The following is an 11,955-nucleotide window of genomic DNA, read 5'->3' as shown; positions in this document are numbered from 1 at the left end:
CCTCAGAGCCCCCTGCTCCACAGGTCCACCACCCGTGGGTCTCCCCCCAACCACAGAGGGTTATGCTATAGCTGTTTCAGAGCTGGCTCAAGAGCCCTTGGGCTTCCCATCAATGGAGCCAGAGCCCCTGTGTGGCCCCAAAGCCCCCAGCCCTTTCCTTCCCCCGCCTTTCTTTTTTTTGGGGGGGCAACTAGGGATTAAACTCAGGGGCACTGAACCACTGAGCCACATCCACAGCCTTATTTTGTACTTTTCTTAGAGATGGGGTCTCACTGAGTTGCTTAAGGTCTTGCTGAGTTGCTGAGGCTGGCTTTGAACTCACAATCCTCCTGCCTCAGCCTCCCAAGCTGCTGGGATTACAGGCCTGCACCACTGCACCCAGCCCTTTCCCCACCTTGGACTGCTCCCTCGGTCACTGCCCAGAGGCCTCCCCAGCACCTCAGGACCACCACCCTGCCCCTGGTTTCTCTTTCCTTGGAGTACTGCCCCCAAAAGGGGTTTGTGTGTTTGCTGTCTGTGAACTCCTGGGGCACAATATAGTGATCCAACAAATATTTGTCACATGAATGAAGGAAGGAAGAAAATTTTTAGTCCTGTCCCCAAGGCGTCCCAAAACAGGCATCCCCAGCTGTCCCAGGTCTGGGAAGAGCCGTGCACCCTCATGGCCTCACTGGACCGTCCCACCAGCCTCAGCTCAGAGGGCCCTGGAGCTGAGATTCTCCAGGGGCGCAGTCACTGGCCTGCAAGCAGAGGGCCCGGTGGAATGGGAACGTGGGGACTTGTCCCCTTCTCCAGCGAGGCCCAGCGATGTTGGGAGGGGGTCCCCGGCTGCCAGTGGCTTCCCCCCTCCTGTCACGGGACTCCAGCTCCATGTGTTCCAGGAAATCCAGGCCACATTTCCCTCCCTGGAGCCGCCGCCCAGAGGGACCCTCTGGGGAAAGACACAGCATTTTTGAGGAAAAGGGGTGGGAGGGGTGTGGGAGAAAAAGTCATCAAAAAAAAAAAAAAAAAAAAAACAGTGGCTGGGCCAGGAATGTGCCGGGGTGAACCGGAGCCAAAGGTCCTGTCACATCCACAGCTGTGCAACCAGGGCGGGGCCGGGTCACTCCTGGGACAGGACACCAGCTGCCAACCTGCTCCTGGCTGGCCAGTGAGCTGAGCTCCCTGCCACTGGGCTGGTCCGGGAGAGTCAGGGAATAACCCAGCCTGGAGTGGGCACGAGTCTCAGCCACCAGCAGGGCAGGATGATCCAAGTCCACTGTCAGGCTTCCCAGCTGCACCAAGACTGGGGGAAATGCTGACATTGGGTGACTTCTCCATGACAGACGGGTTGAATTCAGAGAGGGACAGTGCATGCTTATCATCCCAGCGGCTCAGGAGGCTGAGGCAGGAGGATTGCAAGTTCAGAGCCAGCCTCAGCAACTTAGTGAGGCCCTAAGCAACTCAGCAAGACCCTGTCTCTAAATAAAATATGGAAAAAGGACTGGGGATGTGACTCAGTGGTTAAGCCCCCTGGGTTCAATCCCAGTATCCCCCCCCCAAAATAAATACATCAATAAAAGAGAGGGAGGGACTGACACATTTTTTCAGCATGGGTTCTTGAACTCAGGGACTCTATGAAGTTGGAAGGGGGAAAAATAATAACTTTGTTTTTATTTAATTTTATTTTCTTGGTACCGGGGTTTGAGCCCAGGGGTGCTTAACCACAGAGCTACATCCCCAGTCTTTTTTAAATTTTTTTTTATTTAGAGACAGGGTCTCACTAAGTGGCTGAGGCTGGCCTCAAACTTGTGATCCTCCTGCCTCAGCCTCCTTACTTGTTGGGATTACAGATGTGTGCCACACGCCTGGTAAAAACATTATATTCACTAGCTTCTCACTGAAATTTAGCACTTCCTTCAATATGAATGTGAAACACATGAGTCACGACAGGGTTGGCAGTGGCTCTGTCAGAAGCCAAGATACTTTAGTTCCACAACACAGGGGTGGGAGACCCTCCACATCCTACTGCTGAGGACCTCTTCCTTTCTATATGCTGATTAAGAGGCTCCTGTAGCCAAAGGCTCACCTGTAATCCCAGAGAGTGGGGAGGCTGAGACAGGAGGATTGCAAGTTCAAGGGCAGCCTGGGCAACTTAGCAAGACCCTGTCTTGAAGTGAAACATAAAAAGGGCTGGGGATGTGACTCTGTGGGAAAACACCTGCAGGTTCAACCCTCAATACTGGAGGAAAAAAAAAAATGAAGAAGCTCACGTATCACCGTGTAGCGCACCCCAGTTAATATTACAACAATCAGGGCTGCAAATGTAGCTCAGTGGAGAGCACGTGCTTAACAGGTGGAGGGCCCCGGATTCCCTCCCTAGCACCAAAAAGTAAAGTAAAATAAAAACAAGCATTTCGGCACTATTGGCTTCCTTCAGAATGGTATGCACTGTATTTTATGCATTTTAAATACTGTGATAATAAGAAGTCCATCCTTTCACCAGGTGGCACAGAAATTCCCAGGACAAAAAGCAAAACATCCCACTGTACAAACAGCCATTTTTATTTTTAAATGGGAAAGTACTAGGTACATTAATCTGGAAAATAGTCGCGCACTCTGTTAAGGCAATACAAAAAGCAAGATGCAAAGTAGCGCGTACGGCCAACTATTCTTTGTGTAAGAACGGGGCTGGGTCCTGAGTTTGCTAGATATACATGAAATACATCAAGGAGCCCCAAACTGGCACCGAGGTCATCTCTGGGCTCCAAGGAGAACCATCACTGGACTCCTGAGTGCTGATGTTTTTCATGTGCATATATTTTGGGAAAGGGTCAAGGTTCTGGGGAGCACGGCAGGGGCTGTGGTATAAAACAGGTTTTGTATCTTTCCAAGTCCCCACGTAAGAACGTGCAAAGCAATAAGATAGCAAAACCAAAGCCCCATGAACAAGATTGACAGCAAATCTCGGTGACAAGGATCCCCCACAAGCCACCCCCCAAATATAAGCGGCAGAGACAAACTTGCAGATTCTTAAGATTTGTGTGGGAAAATACATTTGTTAGTCCTTGTTGGGGGGAAACAGAAATTAATAAAAACCAAGTCTTCATCCCTGCTCTAGAACCCACGATTGGTGGGGAACACAGAGAATCAACCAGACACATGTAAAACTGCAACTGTGACCACAGAAAAGTAAGTCTACAGGTTCAAGATTCTGATAAAAAGAATTCACGTGTGTAATACGGTCAGAGTTTAAAAGAACAAAGGAAGAGAGAGAAAAAGAGGCTGGGAGACAGACAGGTCTCAGGGCAAGTTCGTTCCCAAGGCCCAACCTCCCAGCCATCTGAGACCAGCTGGTCATCTGCAAAGGCAGCAGGGGCCCTGCCCAGCCCCCAGCCCAGGCCTCAACACCTACTGCCCTGCGTCTTCCTTCGTGATGAACCATGTGTTTGTGGACTGAAAGGCAGGGTTACCCCAGCCAGGAAGTCCTTGGAGTCATCAGATGGTGGCAGCCCCTTGAAGCGGAAAAAACACAGCCCTCAGAGGCCGGAGACGCAGGTTCGGGCCCCAGCCTGGCCTCATAATCCACAGGAGTTTGCAGATCTGAGGACAAGGAACAGGTACCTGTCCCAGCAGACCGGCAGAGGGGCCCCTCCAGCTCCCCTGTGGGGGAACTGGAGATCCTGGGCACCCACCCTAGTTAGGAGGAAGGTAAAGTCATGTTACACCCTCCGCTTGGTTCTTGGGGTGCTCGGACTGCACCCACCACGAGCAGGACAAGAACAGAGCCCTCCGCAGCTAGGTAGCCTTGTCGCCACTTCACAGCTGAGGAAGTTGAGCTCCAGGAGGAAAATATCGAGGCCTATGGTCACACAGCCCTCACACGCTTTGACCCTGGTCACTTGGAGGGGACACCTTGGTCCCCAGGGCAGTTCTGTCCTGGCAACCCCAACCCCACGCCCAGCGCTCAGGGGTGGGGCTGGCTCCCTGTGAACAGGACTATTTTTAGAGTGGACAGCAGGGGCCAGGGGCCGCAGCCAGGAGTGACAATGGGGGGAAGGGGGTGGGGCTGCTGGCGGCCGCCCCCGCACCCAGCAGCCGCCCCATTTCCTCGAGGAACCAGGCTGTGCACAATACAAGGAAAGCCGAATGGGGAGCGGCTGGGGGCTCCTGTTGTGGGGGCTGACCTGGCCCATCAGGGCAGCTGGGGGCCCGGCGGAGGCCCGTGGACCAGGGGAAATGGACCGTTAGTCCAGATGCCTGGCTGAGCAGGGAACTCCGGCTCCGCACGCACGCACAGCCTCACACGTTCCTCCCGGCCTCGGCCTCGCCCTCGCCCTCGCTCTCTCCCACCCCGAGCGCACGTTCCACTGATGCCTGGGCAGGGGCATGACCCCATCTCCAGTCTCCAGGGTAGAGAACTGGGCCCCGGGGACCCAGCGAGTTAAGTCAAATAGAAATGGATTTGGGGGACCCGGTGGGAGCACCCAGACACTCTGTCTAGGTCCTGATTTGCCAGAAGGGGTGTCCCATCCGGAGAAGGTGCTGGCCTGAGGCTGGAGCTGCCGTCCAGGGGCCCTGTGACTACAGCCAGAAGGGGGTGTCCTCAGCCTTCCCAGCCCCTCTACCAAAGGGTCTCTAGTTGTGACATCTGTAATCCCAAGGGCTCTGGGAGGCTGAGACTGGAGGACTCCAAGGTCAAGGTCAGCCTCAGCAACTTAGTGAGATCCTGTCTAAATAAATAACGGGGGGGGGGGGGGGGGGCTGGAGATGTGCTCAGTGGTTAAGCGCCCCTGGGTTCAGTCCCTGGTACCAATAAAACCCTTATGAAAAGGTACACTTAAAACAGGAAAAAATGGGTGCCTTTGATTTGATGTTAGCTATATCCTGACACAGTTGAGCTTTAAAAACTGGCGCTGTCTTTCCAACCTTGAGAATCCTATGCTGCCTTCTTCTTTCTGGGGCCGCAGTGTACATGCCTCATCCCAGCTGACTTGTGAGGCCCAACACCAAGGTTGCATTTAACTATCTGGTTAATTTTTCTCCAGGGGTGGGAGGGGAGCTGCAAGGGAAGGCAGGGAGCTGGTTACCGAGCTCCTCCACGCCAGCGCTGAGCTTTATGCACAGGTAAGGCACATTCTCCCAACATCCAATGAGGAGGGTGTACTTCTTATTTCAACCCGACAGAAAAGGGAAAAGGTGGGAGAAGGGAGGTCTAGCCCAGGAGACTGCAGCCAGCAGGTGGGAGAAAGGAACTGGATCCAACAGCCTGGTTCCAGACCCCCATCCCTACCCCATACCACCCTGGAGGAAGATACTGGGGTCATAGTGCAGCCTTCTCCCTTGCCCCCCACGCTGGGACCAGGAGTTGAACCCAAGGGCAGTTTATCATTGAGCCACATCCCCAGCCTTTTTATTTTATTTTTTTATTTTGAGACAGGGTCTTGCTAAGTTGCCTAGGCTGGCCTCGAACTTGCAGTCCTCCTGCCTCAGCCTCCCACGCTGCTGGGATTCCAGGTGTGCGCTCACACACCACCATGCCTAGCGCGCAACTCAGCCCGCTTGATGGTTTCTTTTCTCTGGCCTCAAGTGTCCCACACCCTTCCATAAAACAGGAACCCAGCAAGCGATACAGACCTCCCCTCCCTAGAGGGCAGCTCCGCAGAGCTATCTGGGGGTCCCAGAAAGGGGCTCAAACCCATCCTTGACAACTTGTCCATATGTCCCTGCCAACCCCCATGGCTGGCTTGTTCCATTTCCTGGCTGTGTGGCCTGGGGCATGTGACTTCTTGGCCTTGCCTCTGCTTATTCATCTGTAAAATGTGGATAAAAACACTATCTACCCTTAATGGATACGGAGTTTTCTTTGGGGGTGAGGAAAAGGTTTTGGAGCTAGATGGAGAGGTGGCTCCCCAGTCTTGAGGATTTATTAAATGCCACTGAATCTTACACTATAAAGGGGTTGATTTGTGGGACGTGAATTTCACCTCAATCTTTAAAAGACGGTGGGATACAAATAGACATAGATACACAATTTTTAAATCTACCTAAAAGCTGTATTGAGGATTAAAAGAATATTAAATATCAAGTTCTTAAAATAGTGCCGACCCATAGCAAGCAGGCGATATAGAAGTGTTTTTCTTTCTGCTGGAATTTAACACCCCAGATTGTTGACCAAGCTGCCGCCCCCACTGGCCAGCTGCACCAGCTTCTCTGCTGGGCTCCCCGCTGCCGCCCTGGCCAGTCCCATTCTCCAGAGGCAGCCAGAGAGTTAGCGTGATCCTGACAAGACCAGTCTCTCCCGCACATTCCTCTGCTCAAAAGCCTCTGGTGTCGGTGGCTTGTGAGAAATAGCTTTGAGACCCCACAGGATCGGCTCCCCTGACCCCCATCCCATCTGCTCTCCTCTTCATCACCTTCCTCTCACCAGCCACCAGCTGCACTGGCCTACCCACTCTTGCCCTCTCCCTACTCCCTGCCAGGCCTATTTATGCCACAGGGCCTTTGCACTTGCTGTTTCCTCTGCCAGAAACCCTCTTCCCCCAGGCTCACATAGCTGCCACCTCACCTCTTACTAGATCTCTGCTCCAAAGTCACCTTCTCAGATAGACCCTTGCTGGCCATCTTCAAAACCAGCTCCGCTCCAGCCAGTCACATCCCCTGCCCAGCTTTCCAACCCTGAGTGACACAGAACATTGATTCACTTTCCAGTGTTTGTCCACCTCTCCCATGAGTCTGCAGGCTCCTTGGAGAAGGGGTGAGCCCCTCTTCAAGGGACTTCGTTTCCTGTCGGGCACCCAAATGGCAAGTTGAGAGCTCGCCACGGATATGTGTTGGATGAATGGATGAGTGAATGTCCGACACCGTGCAGAGGCTCACCTGCTCATTCAGCTGGACCCTGAGGATCAGAAGCCTGGCTCGATGCAATGGCCCCTGCGTGGACGAGGGAAGGCCCCTGCCCAGGGCAGGGTCCTGCCACCTGCTGAAGCTGGGGAGGCTGGGGCCTGGGACACAGAGCCCCAGCCCACCCCCACCCCACCCCGGCCTCTCCCTCGGGACTGGGGACTCTTCCTCCCTGTGCAGCTGTTCCTTCCGCCCGCGGCCTCTTCCCTTCCTCCCCATCTTGGCCCCGCTACGTCTCCCCAGGCCTTTATCTCTGCCCTCAGCTGCTCCAGGGAGGAGCGGGTGTTCCGTTCCCCTCTCCTCCCTGCCTTCCTGGCCTGGGCCCTGCACCTCCCTCGGGCTCAGCACCCATCCCACCTCTCCCCGACCCCTCAGCCACTTCCCGGAGGGCTGGGAGGAACAGAGGTCACGCAGGAGTGGCCAGGGGAGCCCAGGGTCCCTCTTCCCAGCCTCCAACTTGCTGTGTGACCATCGCTTCACTCAGAGGCCAGCCTGGGAAGAGGCCGTTAGAAGTCCAGACCTAGCTCTGGCCTCGGCTGGCTGTGAAGTCTTTAGCAAGTCCCAAGACCTCTCTGAACCTCAGTTTCCTCATCTGAGAAATGAAGGTCAAGGCAGCACCTACGTGGAAGGGTCCTGAAGGAATGAAAGAAAGCAGAGAACCTGTCTTAGCACGGGACGCAAGGCCAGGAGGTGGGAGGACTTGGAAACTGCCAAGTCCTGGGCCACCCTTGGCAGTGTCTTGGGCCACATTCCTGGCACAGCGAGCCTGGAATCTGAGGGATTCCTAAGCTGATTCCGACATTACCTGCCGTCACCATCCTTAACATGACACGATCGTTAACGTCCTCAGGGTCCAGAAAGGCCAGTGGGGTCAGCTCCTGGAAGCACTCTGGAATGGCACCCCTCCAGCTGGGCCCACTGCCCACAGGGGCCACAGGATAATACAAACACAGAGTTGTCATCGTTCCGTTTCCCACATCTGGAAGCTGGAGCCCAAAGAGCTTCAGGTGGCCTGACTCCAAAGCCAAAGCTCTGTCCCTGTCCCTGGCCGGCAGACTGCAGTCCCTCTCCTGCCTTCCACACCCGCTCCCACGGGGGCACACGTGGGAACTCCTTTGCCTCCCCACCACCACCTGCTGTGCAACCCCCTCCCCGAGTTTCCCGGGCACTTGCTCCTCCTCCCAGGACACCTGGTCCAGGCTGGGGAAGAACAGATCGGTGGCTCTTTCCCTCCTGACTGCAGAACGGAAGAGGCAAGGGAGAGGCTCGGGTCCCTCTTCATGGGCTCCTACCCCCAATTAAGCTCTGCCTAGGGCCTCCGAGCTAGGGTCTCCCCTGAGATAGAGGGGAGACCAAGGTCTGCCTGACTCCAAAATCTCTGACATCGACCTTGGAATAGGTGGGTGACATTGGGCAGATATTTCTCAGCTCCATCGCCTCCTCTCTAAAATGGAGATAGTAATAGTTCATGGAAATCATGGGGATTAAATTGAACAAGTTTAAAAAGTGCACAGAGCCAGGCTCCCTGGAGCACTCCCTGGAGGCTGGGTCAGGAGGACTCAAGTTTGAGGCCAGCATAGAACACCCTGAGTTCTGTCCCCAGTACTGAAGAAAAAAAAACTATTTGTATAGATATATATGTGTGTGTGCATAAAGATTATATATATATATATCACCCCAAGAGCTCCAGGTGTGGTGGCTCACACCTGTAATCCCAGTGCCTAGGGAGGCTGAGGCAGAGGGATCCCAGTTTCAAAGCCAGCCTCAGCAACTTAGCAAGGCGCTAAGCAACTCGGCAAGACCCTATCTCAAAATAAGACATGAAAAGGGCTGGGGGTGTGGCTCAGTGGGTAAGCCCCTGGGATCAATCCCTGGTACCGAAAATAGTCCACAGAGCTGCCTTGGGCACATGGGCATGATACCACTGAGGCATGGGGGGCTCTGGGGTCAGGCAGATCTGGGTTACGTGCCAGCGGTACCCTTTGGCAATTGGAGACAATGATTCTCCTTCTCTGAGCTTCATTAAACCCATTGAAAAGCAGAAATGATTATCCTACCTCACTAAGATGGCCCTAGAGCCAACAATTTTGTGTGTGTGTGTGTGTGTGTGTGTGTGTGTGTGTGTGGGCGTTTCCTGGGGATTGAACCCAGGGACCAGGGGTACTTATCCACTGAGGCACATTCTCAGTCCAATATATATTTTTCTTTTTTAATTCTAGAGACAGGGTCTTGCTGAGTTGTTCAGGGCCTCTCTGAGTTGCTGAGGCTGACCTTGAACTCGTGACTCTCCAGCCTTAGCCTCCCGAGCCGCTGGGATTACAGGAATGCGCCACTGCACCTGGTTTCAATGCATCATTTTTTAAAATTTAAAAATATGATCCTCCTGCAAATAAAAAGTGAACTCGAGCTGAGACCACAGGCACCGCAACAGCAGGACGGTGAAGCTGCTTCAAGAAGCAGAGAAGGCCGGGCTGGGGCCCAGTGGTAGAGCGCTGGCCTGGCCCGCACGAGGCCCTGGGTTCGACCCTCAGCACCGCATGTAAATAAATAAATAAAAGATCCACTGATAACTGAAAACTCGCGATCCTCCTGCCTCAGCCTCCCTAGGCGCTGGGATTACAGGCCTACGCCACTGCACCCAGCCGGGACTAGTTTTTTCTTAACCTGAGAATGCAGTAGTGGAGGGCAAAGGGACTTATAAATTTTAAAGTACCGAATCGTCTTTGCTTAGTTGTTTCTACAGGTTTCTGTCCACTAACTCCAGATCTCTGAGGGAGTCCCACTGTCCAAATGAGGTGGCAGTCAACTAGGAATCCTCACTGGATATAAAGGGTTTGCAGACATGGTCTCATCTTGATTTCCTCTGGACCCCTCTGGGCCCCTGGGCAGGGCATAGGCGAAGGGATGCTGAACGTCACGTGGTCTGTGGGCACCTTGTCCGTGGAGTCCTTTCTCACTCTCTGGCTCTCTGGGAGAACCTGGGAAGTCTTTATTTTTCATAGGCAACTAGTATTTCCTGGGGTCCTGCTTGATGCCAGGCACTGTCTTGGCACTTAGGGTGAAGCAAAAAATAAGACAGACTGGGTCCCTGCCCTCAAGGGTTAAGAATCCAGACAGTAGACATGCAACTAACCAAGATAGGAAATAAATAATTACCGACTGCATTAAGCCACTATAAGGAAAGGGACAGTGATTAACAGGAGGGGGAGCTTCCCAGAGGGTTGCCAGGGAAGCCTGTTTGATGAGGAGACACTGAAGTTGGGATTTGAGGAGCAGAGGAGAGGGCCAATGGAAAAGTTGGGGGAAACCCATCCCAGGCAGGACACATCATGTGCAAAGGTCCTGGGACAGAAAAGGCTTCAAGGAACAGAGAAAGTCCATAGTCATTGTTTAGACAGTGGAAGAAGATAAAGTGGGGAGAAGATGTCAGGACCTGTATTGTGGTGGGTGTGGACGGGCGACCTGGTAAGAGACCTGGGTTTCATTTTGAATGTAACTGGCAGGATAATGGTATAATGTTTGTGTCAGACACCTCCAATATGGTGACATGGGGAGGTTGTCCTGGTTTCCACCTCAGGGTTTCAAGCAGAGAGTCTCAAAGTGGGGTGCCTGAGAAGCATGGCCTTGCCTGGTACTTGTTAGAAATGCAAACTGTTGGACCACCCCAGAGCTACCCATCAGATGCTCTAGACCTGGGACCTGCAGGAATCAATCCAGTTAGAAACATGACCCAGAGTCTCCACCTGGTGGTAGTTCATGGGCACTACCGCATAGTCAGTGCGTTTCCTGCTAACCCCGGGTAAATAGGACATTTGCTGATCAAACTATTGCAGACCCCAATCATGCACAGCAGGGCAGCTTTGGAATGTGCCCAGCCCCTTCACTCACTTGCAAAAGCACTCAGCATAGCAGGGCTCCCACTCTGAATGACCAAATGCCTTACACAGTCTGGCCTTTCCTAATCCCTCTGCCCTCACTTCCTCCTCTTTTCTCTCTTCCTACTAGCCATACTGGCCTCCACACTACTTCCCCTTTTAAAAAAATTTTTGAGGGCTGGGGCTGTAGCTCAGTGGCAGAGCACTTGCCTCGCATGCATGAGGCACTGGATTCAATCGTCAGCACCACATGAAAAGAAATAAATAAAATAAAGGCATTCTGTCCATCTACAACTACAAAAGGTATTAAAAAAATTCTTTTTTTTTTTTTTTGATCTGGGGATTGAACCCAGGGGTGCTTTACCACTAAACCACATCCCCAGCCCTTTAAGTTTTTTTTTTTTTTTTTTTGAGACAAGTTCTAGCTAAATTGCTTAGGATACTAATTTGCTGAGGCTGGCTTTGAGCTTGGAATCGTTCTGCCTCAGCCTCCCGAGTTGCTGGGATGATAGGCATGAGCCCCTGCTCCTGGTCTGACATTAACTTACACAGATGATTTTTGTCTTCCTCATGAAACCATGAGCTCAAATGAGGCAAAGCTGTTTGTCTGTCCCCCCCTCCCCCACTGTTGTATCCCCAGTACAAACACAGGTGCTCAATAAATATTTATCAAATGAATAAATAGACTCCATGAGGCAGGCGTTAACACCCTTCCTCCACCAACGGGGAGAATGACACTTGGCAAAGTGACATGACTCACTCAGGGTCACCCAGTGCATAGATGGCCAGGATCTAGATTGGAGGTGGGATTTCTGGAAACAAGTGTGAACTGTGTCCATGGTGGCACCTTGAGATTCCTGAGGCTGGGGGACTTTTCAATCAGGACATCAAGTCTCCAACACTAAAGATCAGCAGATCGGTGGCTGAGGGTTCTTAAGAATGTTCCTCATGCTTAGAGGGACAGAGGGCGAAGACAAACATCCTCCTGGGCAGCACCTCTGGGAGTGCGGGGTGGTCTCCAGAGACGGGGGCACCCTGGGCATTCAGAAGGAGTCCTGCCTCCTCCATGTTCAAATCTCCCCTTGGTTCACGCAGGTGACAACCTGGTTTTTAAGGATTGGAGCCTCAGACAAATGGTTATTTTCCATGTAAACACAATGTGCAGAAATTTGGTTTCATTTTTGAGGGTTTGGGGGTG

The sequence above is a fragment of the Spermophilus citellus genome, assembly GCF_964194105.1.
Source record: "Spermophilus citellus genome assembly, chromosome: 4".
NCBI classification, from domain to species: domain Eukaryota; kingdom Metazoa; phylum Chordata; class Mammalia; order Rodentia; family Sciuridae; genus Spermophilus; species Spermophilus citellus.
Note: the sequence above shows the minus strand (reverse complement) of the source record.